The sequence below is a fragment of the Antedon mediterranea genome, chromosome 9, assembly GCF_964355755.1.
Source record: "Antedon mediterranea chromosome 9, ecAntMedi1.1, whole genome shotgun sequence".
In the NCBI taxonomy this organism is placed as follows: Eukaryota; Metazoa; Echinodermata; class Crinoidea; order Comatulida; family Antedonidae; genus Antedon; species Antedon mediterranea.
This window is the reverse complement of record NC_092678.1, coordinates 8,133,638-8,150,816: the sequence shown is the minus strand read 5'-3', so window position 1 is coordinate 8,150,816 and position 17,179 is coordinate 8,133,638. Positions and strand designations below refer to the sequence as shown.

At 39.1% G+C, this 17,179-nt stretch overlaps 1 pseudogene; it reads right to left on the bottom strand.

The window, feature by feature from the left end:
- Window positions 1–13,635: 13,635 nt before the first annotated feature.
- LOC140059283 (uncharacterized) lies at window positions 13,636–14,433 on the bottom strand (annotated as a pseudogene).
- Between the last annotated feature and the right edge of the window lie 2,746 nt (window positions 14,434–17,179).

Genomic DNA, 17,179 nt, shown 5'->3' with positions numbered 1-17,179 from the left:
TGTGAGTTTATCTATGTTTTGCGGTAGTATTAAATTATATTTATGGTAATAAATGAAACCTACTGTGTTTAAAATTATGTATGGATAAACAAGTATTGTTTTTAAGCTGTAGTATATCTTAGAATTTGTAATCTTAGGTCTTGGGTCTTAGCTTTCGTGATCTTAGGTCTTAGGGGGTCTTAGCTTTCGTGGTCTTAGGTTTCGTGACACCCCACGTCACACACACACACACACACACAGCTACTACTAGAATAGACATGGGTTTAGAGACTAATAATTAGGCCTAATAGTATTAATAGAAACTATAGTTTTAACACGTAATTCTTTAGTAAAAAATTATATTAAAAACACCATAAACTAAAGGCTGATTATTTCGACAATCCACACAAAACGCCGCTATTCTTCTATGAAATCGCACGCCGCAACAACAGCGGAGATAGGCCTAGAATCGTACCGCACTTGTGTAATCACTTCTTGTTGCTATACGCTTGGGTGCACATGGAACAAGAAAATTTAACTGATGAATTATTCATGTTTATTTTGTGACGTTTCATGAGGGGGTCCCCAACTTATGTACGAAAAAAAAAATCGCGGCCCGGGAAATATTTTAAGAGCTGAAATTTGTTTTCAGATCGACGCAACTTATCCACGCAAAGTGCGCCGTAATGCGTGGTTCCCACTAGCGACGCAACACAAGGACGTAACGCAACGCAAGTGAATTGACCAATCACAAGCGATGGCTTATTCGCTTGTGATTGCTAACTGTCTATAACTTCGCTTGTCATTGGTTAAAACGCTTGCGTTGCGTGTACGTTCTTGCGTTACGTTCTAGTGGGAACCAAGCTTAAGGAAATAACCTTGCGTGTCATCACAAGTGGGAATCGACGTGTTCAACACACCGTTTCTGCTTTACGTTCATCATAATGATCTTTTTGATCGTGGGGGGATGCAAAATAGATAGATGAGTATTCTCTTTACGTTGCGCATCAATACGATACGTTGTGGCAGTATTTTTTTGTTAGTGGTTTATACGTTGGTTAATGAAATATTTATTTTCCTTTTTAAATTTTTCTTTACATAGTAGGCCTACTGTCGTTTCACCAACCACACTAAATATTCTGATACTGATATATTATTTGTCTATTATGAATACATTAGAAAACATTTTGAAACTGGCGATTAAGTAAAACAGCAATAGTATACAATGGGAAAATGTAAAAGTTTAAATACAATACAGGAAAATGAATATCTTATTGTATTTATTTATACATTTAGATAATAAACAATAGGCAAATATTATAGATAAAAAACACATAGCAACATATAAAATCAAAATACGGACACTTTTTATATATAGGCTCTAAAATAAGCCTAAAAAAAGCCTACCGCCATCCTTTACTTCTTACAATTTACTTTATGTAGTTTATTTCTATACTTATAAACAATTGGCTATGGGTTTAAATTGCAGGCGACGTGTGCTACAAAGTTATCGGAACAAAAGTGACATTTAATTTTGCATTCAATTCAATGCTCTGTGCGAGGTCCTTCTTGTGCGTCCGTCGCCTTGCAAATAGCGCGATGTGTTTGTTCGTAAAACCATATCACATATTAACTCCATTGGTGAAAACGCGTGAGCCTGTTCATAGATAAAGTCATGTTTTTTGATAACGTAACAATTAAAATCGAAATATTTTTTTAGAATCTGTAAATTCAAGGTGTTATCACGATTTTTTATGATTTTGGTCGGATTTTGTGCACACTACCATTTCGTAGGGTCTTCGCTTTCGAGGTCTTCGGTCTTCGATCTTCGCTTTCGACACACCCTCATTTTCGGAGATGTTTTAGACCTTATATTTCGAAAACTACAAGTCAGATTTTCGTAATTCTTTCTTTATTGGAATATTGAAACAAAATACTAACATAGTGTTTAAATTGGTTGAAAAATAACAACTTCTAATTTTGCATCGTTATCCCTACTAGTAGTAGCCTAGTAACTAGTTATAGTCTATTATATATTATTAACTATGGTGGGTGTACTGTACGAAGCATACTGCATAGGCTTAGCTAGGCCAATATTTTAATAAGCCTTAGGCCTATATTAAACTAGGCTACACAGCTAGGCCTGGCTTTCCTACGCCCTTTTAGGCCTAGGTTAGCTAGGCCAATTATACTGTACGTATTATTTATTAGTTATTATTAATAATATTATTAGGCATTGCTGTCGTGTATCGTCGTACCAGTTTGTTCGAGACAAATTAATAACATACGTTGAGATGAGTATAATAACAATGAATGTGTTTAATGAAACCAACTAGTAGTCATGAACTAACCTATCGCCAGAGCATATGCGCAGTACGCATATATATATATGTGCGCGTGCATATACTACACTCCTCCTTTCTTATTTTAACGTTAACATTATATCAATAAGCACAATAAACTTTCGTTAATTATCTTGTTAATCAAATAGGTTAATCATCGTGATTAAATTACTGCTTCTATAGTTCCAGATAGTTCTTATTTGGTTCCTCATATAATTAACAAATGTGAGTAATTCTCACCATTATAATTTTGTGTAAAAACATGAACAACATAACTTTAACGTTCATAATAATAACATTGTTCACAAGTTTTATATCTCTTCGATAAGTCGCGTTGGCTTCCTTCGAAGTCGCGTGGAGCGTCGTGGAATAACCTCAGGCGATGAAGACAATCTATGTTCCTCTTCAACCGGTTGGTTGGTGGATGTTTGCTCTTTGTTCGCAATCGTTTCGCTCGCAATCGTTATTGGTACTGTCTGTTTAATCTTGTGTTCCAACTCGCTATGTGAAGTAGGGGTTTTACTCGCGTAAGCGTCCGCGTCTGTCGCTTTCAACTGGTCAATGTGTCTTTTCCACACTCGGCCATCCTCAACACTAATTACGTATGATTTTGGAGCGGTACGTTCTATCACGGTACCTGGCCACCACTTTCCCTCTTGTCGGAAATCTTTCACTAATACCATTTCACCTGGGTAAAATTCTCGTAGATCTTTCGTTTTGTCGTGATGAAGCTTCTAATCACTCTGCTTGTTCAGTACCTTGTTTTCTGTACTGGGATGTAAAAGTGATACTCGCGTTCTCAACTCACGGCCCATGAATAACTTCGCTGGCGTTTGTCCCGTAGTTGCGTGTTTTGTTGTGCGATACGATAAAAGAAATCTGTCCAAACATTGTTGGAAATCCTTCCCATTCGCTCGGCTTGCCGCTAACGATCTTTTGAAAGATTGAACCATTCGTTCTGCTGCTCCGTTGCTTGCGGCGTGATAAGGTGCAACCTTTACATGTTTCACCCCGTTTTGCTTTAAGAAGAATTCAAATTCGTCGCTAACAAATTGAGGTCCATTATCGCTTACAAGTGAACAGGCAATCCGTATCTACTGAACAACTCTCTCATCGCTTTGATGGTCGCTGCACTCGTCGTACTGTTCATCTGAACGACTTCTGGCCATTTCGAATATGAGTCAACCACTATACTAGATAATCTCGTTTATCTTTCTGCGCATAGTCAATATGTATTCGTGTCCAAGGCTGATTTGGCCAGATCCAGGGCATCATTGGTGCTACGCTTGGTCGACTTTGTGTTTGGTGACATGCTTGACATTGCTTCACCAATCATTCTATGTCGGAATCTATCTGGGGCCACCAGACATGACTTCACGCAATCTCTTTCATACGCACGATTCCGGGGTGAGCACAATGAAGCTCCTCCAGAACTGCCCCTCTGAGTTTCGATGGAATCACTATCCTGTATCCCCACAGCAAACAGTCCTGTTCTACACTCAATTCGTCTCTTCGGTGTAGGAATGGTTTTAGATCGTCATCGTTTTCTGACTGCCATAAACCTGTCTGTACCATGTATAACACTTTGCTCAATAGCGGGTCTTTCCTGGCATGCTGTTGTACGTTCGTACTCGTGACTGGCAAATTGTCTAATGTATGCCCCGCTATGTTGTATACTGCATCGTCTTCCCGTCCTTCGTCTGGTATTGGGAGACGTGAGAGTGCGTCGGCAATTACGTTCTGTTTTCCAGGAATGAACTTTAAATCGTATTCGAACGCTGACAGTACGATTGCCCATCGCTGTAATCTCTGTGTGGCCAGTGTCGGAATAGCTGATTTAGGTCCTAGAATGCGTTCAAGTGGCTTATGATCAGTTCTTATCGTGAATTTCCGTCCGTATAAGTATGTTCTAAACCTTTGAAGTCCAAACATGATGCTTAGGGCTTCCTTGTCTAGTTGTGCATAACCCCTTTCGTGTTTATGCAGGCTTCGCGATGCGTACGCGATCGGTGTTTTGATATTGTTCTCGTTTACGTGGCAAATGACTGCGCCAACTCCGTATGGTGATGCGTCCGTGTATAGTTTCAGTGGTTTTAATGGGTCATAATGCGTCAACATCATGTCTTCGCTAATAATTCGCTTTACCGCGTTAAACGCTTTACTACAGTCGACAGTCCATGACCATGGTTTGCTTCCCAACAGCTCATTCGAAGGATGTATCATCGTCGATAATCGTGGAATAAATGACGCGTGATAGTTAACTAGTCCTAACCAGGATCTTAGTTCTGTTGCATTCTGTGGTGCTCGTGCATCCTTGATGGCTTTCACTTTATCGTTTGTCGGTTGAATTCCTGCTGCTGATAGCTTACGTCCCATGTAGACTACTTCCTTTTGTACAAACGCGCATTTCTCAGCTTTCACTCTGAGACCATACTTGTTAAATCTCTCAAATAGTTTCTCAAGATTACTAATATGCTCTTTATCAGACGCACCTGTAACAAGAACATCGTCCATCATGATCGCACATGTTCCTTTAAGTCCTGCTATCACCTGTTCTCTGAATCGCTGCCATATGGCTGGACTGGACGAAATACCAAACGGTAACCTCGTGTATCGATATAATCCGTATGCGTGTTGATCGTTACCAACTCTTGCGCCTCGTCTTCCAGTACTAACTGCTGGTACGCACATTTCAAATCAATCTTAGAGAATCGCTTTCCACCTCCCAATTTGGTGAAAACTTCCTCTGGGGTCGGAATTGGATATTGGTCGCAATTTAAACTCGGGTTGACTGTTACTTTATAATCTCCGCAGACACGTACCCTGCCATCGGCCTTTGGAATACATACCAATGGGGTTGCCCACTGACTAAAGTCTACCGGATAAATAACTCCTTCGTTTTGCATTCTGTCTAACTACCTCAACTGCGGAGCGTAGCGCAAATGGAACATTTCGAGCTTTGCAGAATTTTGGGATTGCGTTCACTTTTAGATGTAATGTCGCTTTGTGTCCCTGAACCGTACCTAATTCCGTTCGAAAAACTTCTGGGAACTTCCGTTTGAATGACTGACCGACATCGTTATCTATTTCTACCGAATTCTGAGCAAGCGATGGTGGAAATAATAACTTCCAGTCCAACTTAATCACTTCTAACCAGGTTCTTCCAAGCAAGGGTGGTGAGTTTCGTCGCTGCGTTCTCACTACTATCAGTGGGAGAACGTTACTCTGGCCCCTATAGTTCACGGTGACTTTAATTACTCCTGCTATATCGAGCTTAGTACCTGTGTATGCGTGAAGTGTACGTTTTACTGACTTTAATGGTAGATGGCTAAGCTTGCTTTCGTAATCGTCAAAGCTAATTATCGATACTGCTGCGCCCGTATCTACTTCAAAATCAATATCTATATCATCAACTCGCATCTGTACCGTTATTGGTGGTACCGAATTGTCCTGCTTAATGCCTACGCAAAACATTGTATCTACAAAATCGTCATTACCTTCGTCGTAATCCGGTGCTTCTACTTGCTTGATGGATTTAGGTTTATATTGTTTTGTTGATTTACTCGACTGCCTGCATTCTGATTTTAGGTGTCCTTGTTTGTTGCATTTAAAGCATGTAGCGTTTTTGTATTTACACGTATCTCTTGCATGATTGTTCATACCACAGCGGTCACATTTCTGCGTTCGTGTTAGTTTTGACGCTTGATAAGTTTTCGTAGACTTCCTGCTGTTAGACGTAACGTGGTTGATTGGCTTGTCAACATCGTGCGACATACTTTTCATATTCGCTGTTGCTGCCTCCGAGGCTATGGCTATGTCTGTTGCTTCCTTGAACGTATGGTTCGTTGTCAATAATTTCTTTTGGATGCTCTGACTTATCAGTCCACATACGAACTGATCACGCAGTGCGTTTTCCAATGCCTCTCCTTCAAAACCACAATGTATCGCCTTTTTCTTTAGATGTGATACAAATTGAGAAATAGTCTGTCCCCCCGGTGTCTGTTTTACATTTCTGAATATAAATCGTTCAGAAATCGTTATTCGAGTAGGTTTGTAATGCTCTTTGAGCTTGGTTGTGAGCGTATCGTACGATTTTGTACTTGGTTTAGGCCTATCAGGAAAACACAAATCTCGTATCGTTGTGTATCCAGCCTCTCCTAAACTACTCAATAATATCGCTCTTTTCTTACATCCGTCATTGATATCTAATGCCACAAAATATTGTTCCAGCCTGTCCACATACGTATCAATAGAGAGTTTACGAAACACGACGGGAGCTCAGACAACGAGTGATTGACAGTGATAGCCACGCCCACTGGCGACACTGCGCCTGCGTAAGTAATTTCACCAGTTGTCGTCTCGTCTTCTGGAAGTTAAGAAGACAACAGCAAAATTGCTGTTTTGCATGCAGTTCACAGTGCACGAATAAAAAACACAAACAATGACTTCTCAATTAGCTGCCCAAAGTATGTATATTTGGCAGGCCCGTATGCAGCATTTATAATGGGGGGGTGCGAGCGAAGCGAGCAACAATGGCTGGGGGCCAGGGGGCCGCCAAGGGCCCCCGGTCAGGGTCCAGGGGCCGAAGGCCCTGGAAAAATTTGCGTTATTTGACGTTCTAAAGACTGATGTAAGACTGTCTGTTGTGGCTTGGGCTAGTTGAACGATGGACACCAGAACTTAACGCTTTCATGATGAGGCCAACTCAGCAGGGGTGGCGCCAGGATCTTCCCGACGCGGGGGCTACATTCCCCGATGAGGGGGCTATGCGAGCGAAGCGAGCATCACTAGGCTGAGGGCCAGGGGCCGCCAAGAGCCCCCGGTGGGGTCCAGGGGGGCGAAGCCCCCGGAAGCAACGCGTTCTAGCGTCATTTGAGGTCTTTTTAATCAGATTTAGGGTAGCCATTTTTTCCATTTTTTATAATGCATAAATAAAATACTGCGTGCAAAAAAACGATGCGCGATGACTGTTTCAATCCATATTTTTCAATTTAAAAAATAAAAGTTCAAAGAAAATTTAGAAAAATAGAGTTGGAGGTCCCGGAAATTGGACTTATTATACTTCAAAACATGAAAAAAAATATATAAGTCCCTATCATGGGTTGTGACTGAGCTAAGAAATGTTTGAAAAATAGAGATGCTAGGTCTCGGAAAATGTACTTCTTGTTCTTCGAAATATGACCAGCTTTATTGTTGGGGCTGAGCTAAGAAAATGTTTAAAACTAGAGCTGCAGGTCTTCAAAAAATTGCATTTTATACTTTGGAAACATCAGGCCTAGAGGCTTAAAAAACGCAAGCGTAGACCTTTTTCAGTCGGGGAAAAAAGTTTATTCCTCCCAGGTGTATGCATGCGTACCATCTGGACTTCCGAGTGGTGAGAAATTCATGACATACAGGATATTGAAAATGTAATAACTATAGCTATAATGTTGGCTAAGCGAAAATGGCATGTTTTTTTGTTTAGTAATAGATGAAAAATTTATTTTAGGTGCCCCACGGTACAGAAGGTTACTTGTAAATTAAAAAATTGGTGAACAAACGAACAATTAACATAATTCGTTTTTGCTGTAGTGTAGCGTACGTCGACGCAGTACACGACGTAACCGTCGGTAAACTTCGCCTGGAAAATAACACATTACACATTTTGGTCCCTGGATGAAACTTGATATCACGCGTCTCGACCCAACGTTGAACGATTCGTACAAAGGGATACCGCCAGACAAGTGCGTACCTAGCTATTGTTTAGTAGTAAGTTAGATCGCTGGCAATAATGAATGCATATAAAGTGCATATTATCACTCTGACGTACTCTCACGGTCAATGAAACGTCGCGGTTTTCTAGGCGCTGAAGCTAGCTACGAAGTGAACGCGAACGCTTTTTACTGTATATTATATTCCCCGACAAAAAGTACACGTGTTCCCTTCGGTAACCGTCGGTAAACTTCGCCTGGAAAATAACTACATTACACATTTTGGTCCCTGGATGAAACTTGATATCACGCGTCTCGACCCAACGTTGAACGATTCGTACAAAAGGATACCGCCAGACAAGTGCGTACCTAGCTAATGTTTATTAGTAAGTTAGATCGCTGGCAATAATGAATGCATAAAAGTGCATATTAGCCCTCTGACGTACTCTCACGGTCAATGGAACATCGTGGTTTTCTAGGCGCTGAAGCTATATGAAGTGAACGCGAACGTTTTTACTGTATATTATACAGCGTACCGCGTACATGAAGCGCTAAGCTATTGCTTGTCGTCACATGATCGACTGCGCATGTTTTACATCGAGTTTGTAGTCAGTTCAGATTCCGTAATTTAATTACCGGTATTTTTTCATTTTATATTAGCATATTTTTGTTTGTATACCATTGATAATGTAAATTTTGTATATATATAATGATATTGTCTTTAGTTAAACAAGACAAGAAAAAATACCAACCGAGGAAATAGTGGACCTTTTGGGACTTGGGGGGGTGCGTCTGCACCCAACGCACCCCCCCTGGATACGGGCCTGTTTGGTTGTGTTTATATTTAAAATGATCATCAATTAAATAATGGGATCCTAAATAATGTTTGCATCGAGTTCTGATTTATGACCTAATTTAATAATAGATAAATTTATCACTTAAAATAAAGTGCCATTTGCTGCCTAAAAAAGTAGGCTAGGCCTAGGCCTAGAATAGAAAGAATAGGCCGCAGGTAGGCGCACCTAGGCAAGGCCTAGTAGCTATTACTATCTAGGCCTAGGCTACTAGGCCTAACTAAACTACGGCCTATTCTATGCCTAGTCCTCCTACATATACTAAGTCACTAACTAGTCTAGGCCTAGCTAGGCTGGGAAGGCCCCCTATTTTTTAACCTCCTATTCATAATGCCATGCTCGTTCGTAGGTAGGCCTAGGCCCCTGGGCCTAGGCCTAGCTAGGCTAGGCCTAATTGTTTTTTTTAAATATAGGTAGGCCTAGCCTAGGCCTATATATTTTTGTGGCAATACAAGTTGAATATATATGTTTAGCCTGGCTAGCATTAGACTAGCCTCTAAGGGTAGGCTAGGCCACCTAGGTTCTAGGCCTAGTGGCCCTAGCTAGGCTAGGCCTAGTAGTAGTACTAGCTATATGCTAGTAGGCCCAAGCAAGACACACAAATTTAGCTTTTGGCGCAACCCATCCTACTTCTACTCTACTTCTAGAGACTGGCTAGGTCATACCAGTCATTTTTCATCCAGACCTGTCTACATTGGTTATAGTTATACCTAGACTTGGTTTGAGGCCTAGCCTACTATAATATACTGAGCTATAACATTAAACAACATCAATGACAGAATACTTTTATTCTGTAGTGTTATTGATTGATATTACATACATTTTTTATCCTATTTTAGCAAAAAAAATATCTCCAACTAAGAAGTGGTCTCCAGAAAAGGATGACCAGTTTAGTGAAGGAAATGATTACATTGGGTCCTTTCCAGTACAGAGAAAGAACGCAGCAACGCGGAAAAGTATGGAAAGACATTGCAGGCAATCTTTCACCATCTTTCGACTTTAACTTAGATGGAAGAAATGTAAGGGATAGATGGAATCTATTAAAGGACAAGTTGAAGGCAAAATTGAATAATGAGATAAGAGGGTCTGGTATCGCTCCACCAGCATTATCAGAAACAGAAGCTGCAATAGAAGATTTGCTAAGTCAGGAGAAAGATGCCTTAAACATAAGATCAGAGTGAGTAGTGATGCAGCCGCAGCACGAGCTGCAGGTGAAGAGGTTCGGAAGCGCTCATTAGAGACATTTCAGACTAAATCAAGGTAAATTGATCTTGAAGACATATTTAATCCATAACGGTTTTATTTGACATGTTTTTACTAAAAGTAAAGCAATACAAAGACAAAAATGTAGACAGAGATGATGTAATTAAAACTTGATCTCATACTACAATATGTATGGTAAGCAGTACGTAGACAAAACCATTTCTATCTGTCTATATAATGTACATGATATCATGTCTATTTTATCCCAAAACTAAGTATACCAATATGAGTAGTCATAGTTTATTGTAGGCCTACATGAAAAAGAATTGCACAATATTATTATTTGGACATATATTTTTATTTTTATATATTAACAGAGAGGTAAATGCCAAAAAAAGCAGGGCAAGTAGTACCATGGCATTTTTAAAAGTGAAAATGGAGAGTGATGCTGCTGCTAAGAAGAAAGCTGAAGAGACGCAATCAAGTATGTTGAAAGAACAAATGGAATTAACTCGTCAACAGATACAAAATCAAAACGTTCAAATGAATAAACAAATGGAGCTCATGCTCCGTATAATTGAAAAAAAGTAATGCTCTACCTCTTAAGCCTGTTTTTCTGTCAGTTTTTACAATGATTTAGTCTGAAATGAACCACTTTACTTGCAGCTTGTGCTCCATCACTCCATCCATCTTATATTAACTTAGCAAATCTTCTATGGTTGTTTCTGATGCTGGTGGATCAGACCCCCTTATCTCATTATTGAATTTTGCCCTCAACTTTTCCTTTAATATATTCCACCGATCCCTCACATTTGTTCCATCTAAGTTGATGTCAAAAGATGGTGAATTATTGCTTGCAATGTCTTTCCATACTTTTCCACGTTGCTGTGTTCTTTCTCTGTACTGGAAAGGATCCAGTATAATCATCTCCTTCACTAGCTGGTCATCCTTTTCTGGAGACCACTTTTTACATTTAGTGCTTAGTAATATTTTTATTTACATTTCATCCAAAGACCATGAAGTATGGTCTTATGATATTTCTCATGACTCAATCAGTGGTGGCGCGGGGGGGGGGGGGGGCTACGGGGGCTCTAGCCCTCTCGTCGGGGAGCCTAGCCCCCCCGTCGGGGAACACGGGTACTTTTTGTCGGGGAATATAATATACAGTAAAAAACGTTCGCGTTCACTTCATACAGCTTCAGCGCCTAGAAAACCACGACGTTCCATTGACCGTGACAGTACGTCAGAGGGCTATTATGCACTTTTATGCATTCATTATTGCCAGCGATCTAACTTACTACTAAACATTAGCTAGGTACGCACTTGTCTGGCGGTATCCCTTTGTACGAATCGTTCAACGTTGGGTCGAGACGCGTGATATCAAGTTCCATCCAGGGACCAAAATGTGTAATGTAGTTATTTTCCAGGCAAAGTTTACCGACGGTTACCGAAGGGAAATACCGAAGGGAACACGGGTACTTTTGTCGGGGAATATAATATACAATACCGTGGGGCACCTAAAATAAAATTTTCATCCATTTACTAAACAAAAAAACATGCCATTTTCGCTTAGCCAACATCTTATTTTAGCTAAGTTATTACAATGTCCTGTATGTCATGAATTTCTCACCACTCGGAGGTCCAGATGGTACGCACGCATACACTTGGGAGGAATAAACTTATTTCCCCGACTGAAAAAGGTCTACGCTTGCGTTTTTTAAGCTTCTAGGCCTGATGTTTCCAAAGTATAAAATGCAATTTTTTGAAGACCTGCAGCCTCTAGTTTTAAACATTTTCTTAGCTCAGCCCCAACAATAAAGCTGGTCATATTTCGAAGTACAAGAAGTGCATTTTCCGGGACCTAACATCTCTATTTTTCAAACATTTCTTAGCTCAGTCACAACCATGATAGGGACTTATATATTTTGTTTCATGTTTTGAAGTATAATAAGTCCAATTTCCGGGACCTCCAACTCTATTTTTCTAAATTTTCTTTCAACTTTTATTTTTTAAATTGAAAAATATGGATTTAAACAGTCATCGCGCATCGTTTTTTTGCATGCAGTATTTTATTTAGGCCTTATGCATTATAAACAAGGCCAACAGCCATTAAGTCGCGTGCTATAAATGCATAGTGATACCGGACCGACAGACAAACAGACCGACAGACAGACAGACCGACAGACAGACGGACCGACCGACATAGTGAACTATACTGACCGAAATTACTGAACATGTTTAAAAATGTTGAAATGTTTAAAAACATTTATATTTTTTTAAGTTACACGTGCGTAGCCTGTCACTTTTGACGTGCTCTTATAACGTAATTTCGAGTTGAAAAGTAAGTCAAGAAAACAGAAATCGGGCAAAAAGAGTGCGCAATAACATTTAACGCGCAGTGCGCGCGCAAAAATCTGCGCACTCATGGCAATTTTGTAAACGCTTAAAATTGCCTGAAACGTACTCTTATTTCATCGAAAATAAATTTTGAAAATTTTAAGCGCGCGTACGCATGCGTTACATGCGCTACGCACGTAATTGTATTGCCATATGATGATTTATGCCCTGAAATTTATGAGTACCAAATTTTATTTAATTGTGATTCATGGTTGTTAAGATATGATTACAAACGTGATTTCGTTAAATCGTGCGTAGACCGCGTAATTTTTTTTTGCGCACCGTGAAAACATAACCACATCGATTCCTGGCCATAAGGAATATTCTGTGAAAAATTGACTTAGCTAGATTAAACTGATATCAAGATAAGGTCATAAAGCGATAAAACGCATAGTGATACCGGACCGACAGACAGACAGACAGACCGACAGACAGACCGACAGACAGACCGACCGACCGACATAGTGAACTATAGAGTCGCTTCCACGCGACTAAAAATGGAAAAAATTGCTACCCTAAATCTGATTAAAATGACCTCAAATGACGCTAGAACGCGTTGCTTCCGGGGGCTTCTCCCCCCCCCCCCTCGACCCCCACCGGGGGCCCTTGGCGGCCCCCTGGCCCCCAGCCTAGTGACGCTCGCTTCGCTCGCATAGCCCCCTCGTCGGGGAATGTAGCCCCCGCGTCGGGAAGATCCTGGTGCCACCCCTGGACTCAATTAGCCTTTTCTGTATCAGACCCTCATAGGTCATGAAGTTTAATAATAAAAGTGTATATATAAAGTAATTATATAATTGTGCAATATCAACAACTTTTAAAGTTTTCTGTAGTAAACATTAATGTGCAATATCAAATTTAAACATTTGAGTTAATTTATAGTACTATAAATGCATTTTTTTATTGTTACAGTATGAAATTTTCCTATACTTAACTTAAATATATTTTAAACAAATTGCATATACTGTAATACACATTGTCAATAAAAGTATATAAATAAGTAATTAGTAAATTAATATGAAATATTAAAAAAAATGCAATAACAACTTTTAAAGTGAACAATATTATACTGTATACAAAACTTACTGAGTAATCTGAATGGATTACTGTATTAAAATTAATAATATTTAAACAGTTTAAACGTTTAATTAAAACTTGTATTGCTTGTGTAACTTATCGAAAATATTCCTCAAGGGCAGGCGGATCGAGTTGAAAGGTTCTTGACGTAATATTGCCATAAAGACAAGTGTGGGCATTTGACAACAGACAACAAACTACATAAATTTTCCCAATTGCACTCAGGCCTATTTCTTGTGTTTTCTTAAAGTCTACAAATTTCCAGTTTTCTACAATGCCATTCAACAGATACTTTAACCTGGCTCATAGATCTGTTGTAGTCAACTTGAGCCTGTGTTAAATTTCCTTTAAAAGGAGCCTGTAGATGAACACGAAGGGGTATGCATAGATACAAAGGGGATCTCCATTTCGACGTACGGCATTGCGTTCTAACTTGTGTAGTAGGTATTATTCCCTCAACATGAAGGCATCATGACGGGACATCCTTCGATGGGTCCAAACAGATTTGCTATAAGTCCATTTGGTATGACGACTGATTGAAATTTTAATGAGTGAACACGCTTATGACCATTATAAACTATTCTTTGATTTTCTCCATTTATCTCTAGACAAGGTAAGTCTAGTTTGCTAGTATAAATGCCTACTTTCTAGCCTAGGCCCTAGGCTTAGGTAGGCCTACAAATAAATAATTAATTTAATTTTTGTTTTTAATTATCAAATTACACTACTTTTATTAGTAATGAACTTATTGACGTAAATTCAATTGAATTTAGACCTACTATCAGCTATTTGCTTTCATAAAATATAGGCTTTACTAGATTAGGCTTTACTTAGGCCCTACTAATGATTGGTTGGTGGTGACTTACCTGAAAAACACGTTGCATTCGTCGTCATTGTACGATGCAAGATTAAAATTATTGTAATCTTTGTACTGTACATTTATATTATTGCATTTATTAAAATCATACAAAAGTAAATACTCCTCAGGGTCAATTATATCATCGTAAAGTGCGATATTTAATGCATCTTGTACGAACGCCATGATGATTGTTTACAAACATATCAAGCCGAGCGTGACGCGACGTCGTCGTCCCATCGCGTATCGTAAACGAACTTTTTAAAGTGGACGACAACCAGCTTTTCACGCATCAGCGCGCACTGGTAATCCGTCGTCGTCCCTCTCCGTCGTGTTTCGTAAACTCTCTTATGTCTCCATTAACATCCTGGAATAGAATTCTGGTATTAGCCGCTGCCATTACCGCGCTTCGCTCTGTACGTTCAGGGCGCTCAGAATCGTTATTATCCTGTGCGGTTCCTTGGTTACGGTTGCCGTTGTTGGAAAATCAAAAACTGCTAGCCTAGAGGCCTAGTTTTATAATATTATTATACTTCCGTTTCTCTATAGCCCCTTTCTCACAGAGCTGTGTGGGTTAGATCCATCTCGGCCGCCGACAATCTCGGCCGCCAGATTAAAAAGCCGAATTGTATGGCACGCCACCGATGCTTGTATTGTGAGTAATTAAAATGCAATGCAGCGCATACGCTCGTATTCTACATGTATACTAATTAATAAATTCATTAATTAACTTTTAATTATTGTTTTAATAAATGCTTTTTAACTTTAAAAAAATATTATTTGTGATACCCCTAAAGGTGTCAGATGAAATCGGTTTATCATATTTGTTACGTTTGATATCGGTCGCGTTTTATTTTGGTCGCGCTAATTTGTATATGGCGAATTAGATAAATTTTTAATGAAAACGCTCATTATGTTTTCAGTTAATTTTGAATATTAGAATTTCTAATAATAGGCCTACTATTTGACATTATTTTTAACCTCAATCGTTATTTTTTAAGTACAGTAAATATAAATATTATCTCATTATTTATAAATAATTTGTGTTTTCATTTTATCTTACAGGTTTTAATGAAGTGTAATGTGTTCTTTTAGAAAATCGTTTTAAAAATGTTTTGTTTTTGTTTTATTGAATATTGTGCAAGTTTTTGAAAAGATTGGCATGCCACTGTTTAAAGTTTTGAAAATAATAAATAATAATGTAATAGTTAAACAAGTAGACGCGCCTATTGCGTATTTTTTAATCACAGTTAATTACGAAACTCGTTCTATACCAGCTTAGGGGTGGCTTAGGAGGTTTATGCAATAAAGGAAGATGATGCATGGATGATGATTTTTGCATTCGATATCCGCCACTTTGAAGTGAGCATGGTTTTGGGATAATATTAAAATATGTAGATACTATGCCGTTATAAATCAATCTACCGGCCCTACAGTAGGACTATGATGTAAAAGTAATGATAGATGTGAGAATAATGTATGGATAATAAGGTGGACACGATTCTCAAAAAGAGGTACTGATATTTAAACATTTAGATTTACGAACGGCGTATGAATGTGAGACACTAAGTTGCACTTACTTAATTATTTACATTAAATGATTATTATAAATGAAGAAATAAAAGATTTTTCAAATTAAAATCTATAGTATCGTCGACGTATATACGTAAATTATATATAAATCCTACTGTCAAATTATAGAAACAGTGCTCATATTCGGAACATGATCTCATAATCGCGTCGAGCATAGCTCATTGGATCGTTTCACAAAAACACGTGCAAGAAGCCTCCTATAGACGTTTCAAACGTATGGTTATTAGTAATAGACGTCATCTTTACCTGGCCATGGACAACGATCGTACGTGTTTTGTCCATGATTTGACACACTAACAAGTGCGTTTTTTTTAAAAAAGGGGAAACCCCGTCAGCAAAATAACGTATTGTTACGAGAAACAGCTGCACGATCATAGAAGGCGCATCTCCAATATGGCTTATTCGGGGGTTTATTTCAGTAACTCGCATATAATGATCATTTTACTAAAAACTATTTTAAACATTAGAAATAAAATATACACGTGATGTGCCTCAACAATAATCATTATAAACTTAATATTATCCTTATTTCATTTACATACTATCGAATCTTTATGCAGTATTGCATTAATAATTTACGTACGTAAGCTGTGTGCCATGAATGTTGCGGGAATATACCATTACTTTGCCGGTATGGTTTTCTGTGAGAACGGGTCGTCTTGGCATCATGCCGGCACCGACATGACCTGCTTAAGACCTAGTAATATTACTAGGAATATTCCCCGCAATGCGAGACGGGCATTCTGTGAGAACGTAACGCAGTTATATTCCCCGTCGCGGGGCTTTGACACCTTGTGCGCGGTCAAGTGTATCACTTTGGCGCCGATTCTATTCAGTTGTCAAAATGTCGAACTGGAGAGAAAACGAGATTAGGGATCTTCTTAAAATAAGGGGAGAAGAAGAAATTTGTAAACAGATGGATGGGACAATAAGGTCGGGAGCTGTTTACGTTAATATTGTTTGTAAGCTGGCTGTGGTTGGCGTAAAACGAACAAAAAAACAAGTCATAAGCAAACTGAAAACGTTAAAGGCCAGGTACCATGACATTAAAGACAAAAACAACAGGTCGGGGGAGCAAAAGCATACTTGGCCATATTATGATTTGTGCGATGCAATTTGGGGACACAGGCCATGTGCCCAACCTGTTCGAGTTCTAGAATCTATTGTAAGCCCAGATGATGAAGATGAAGC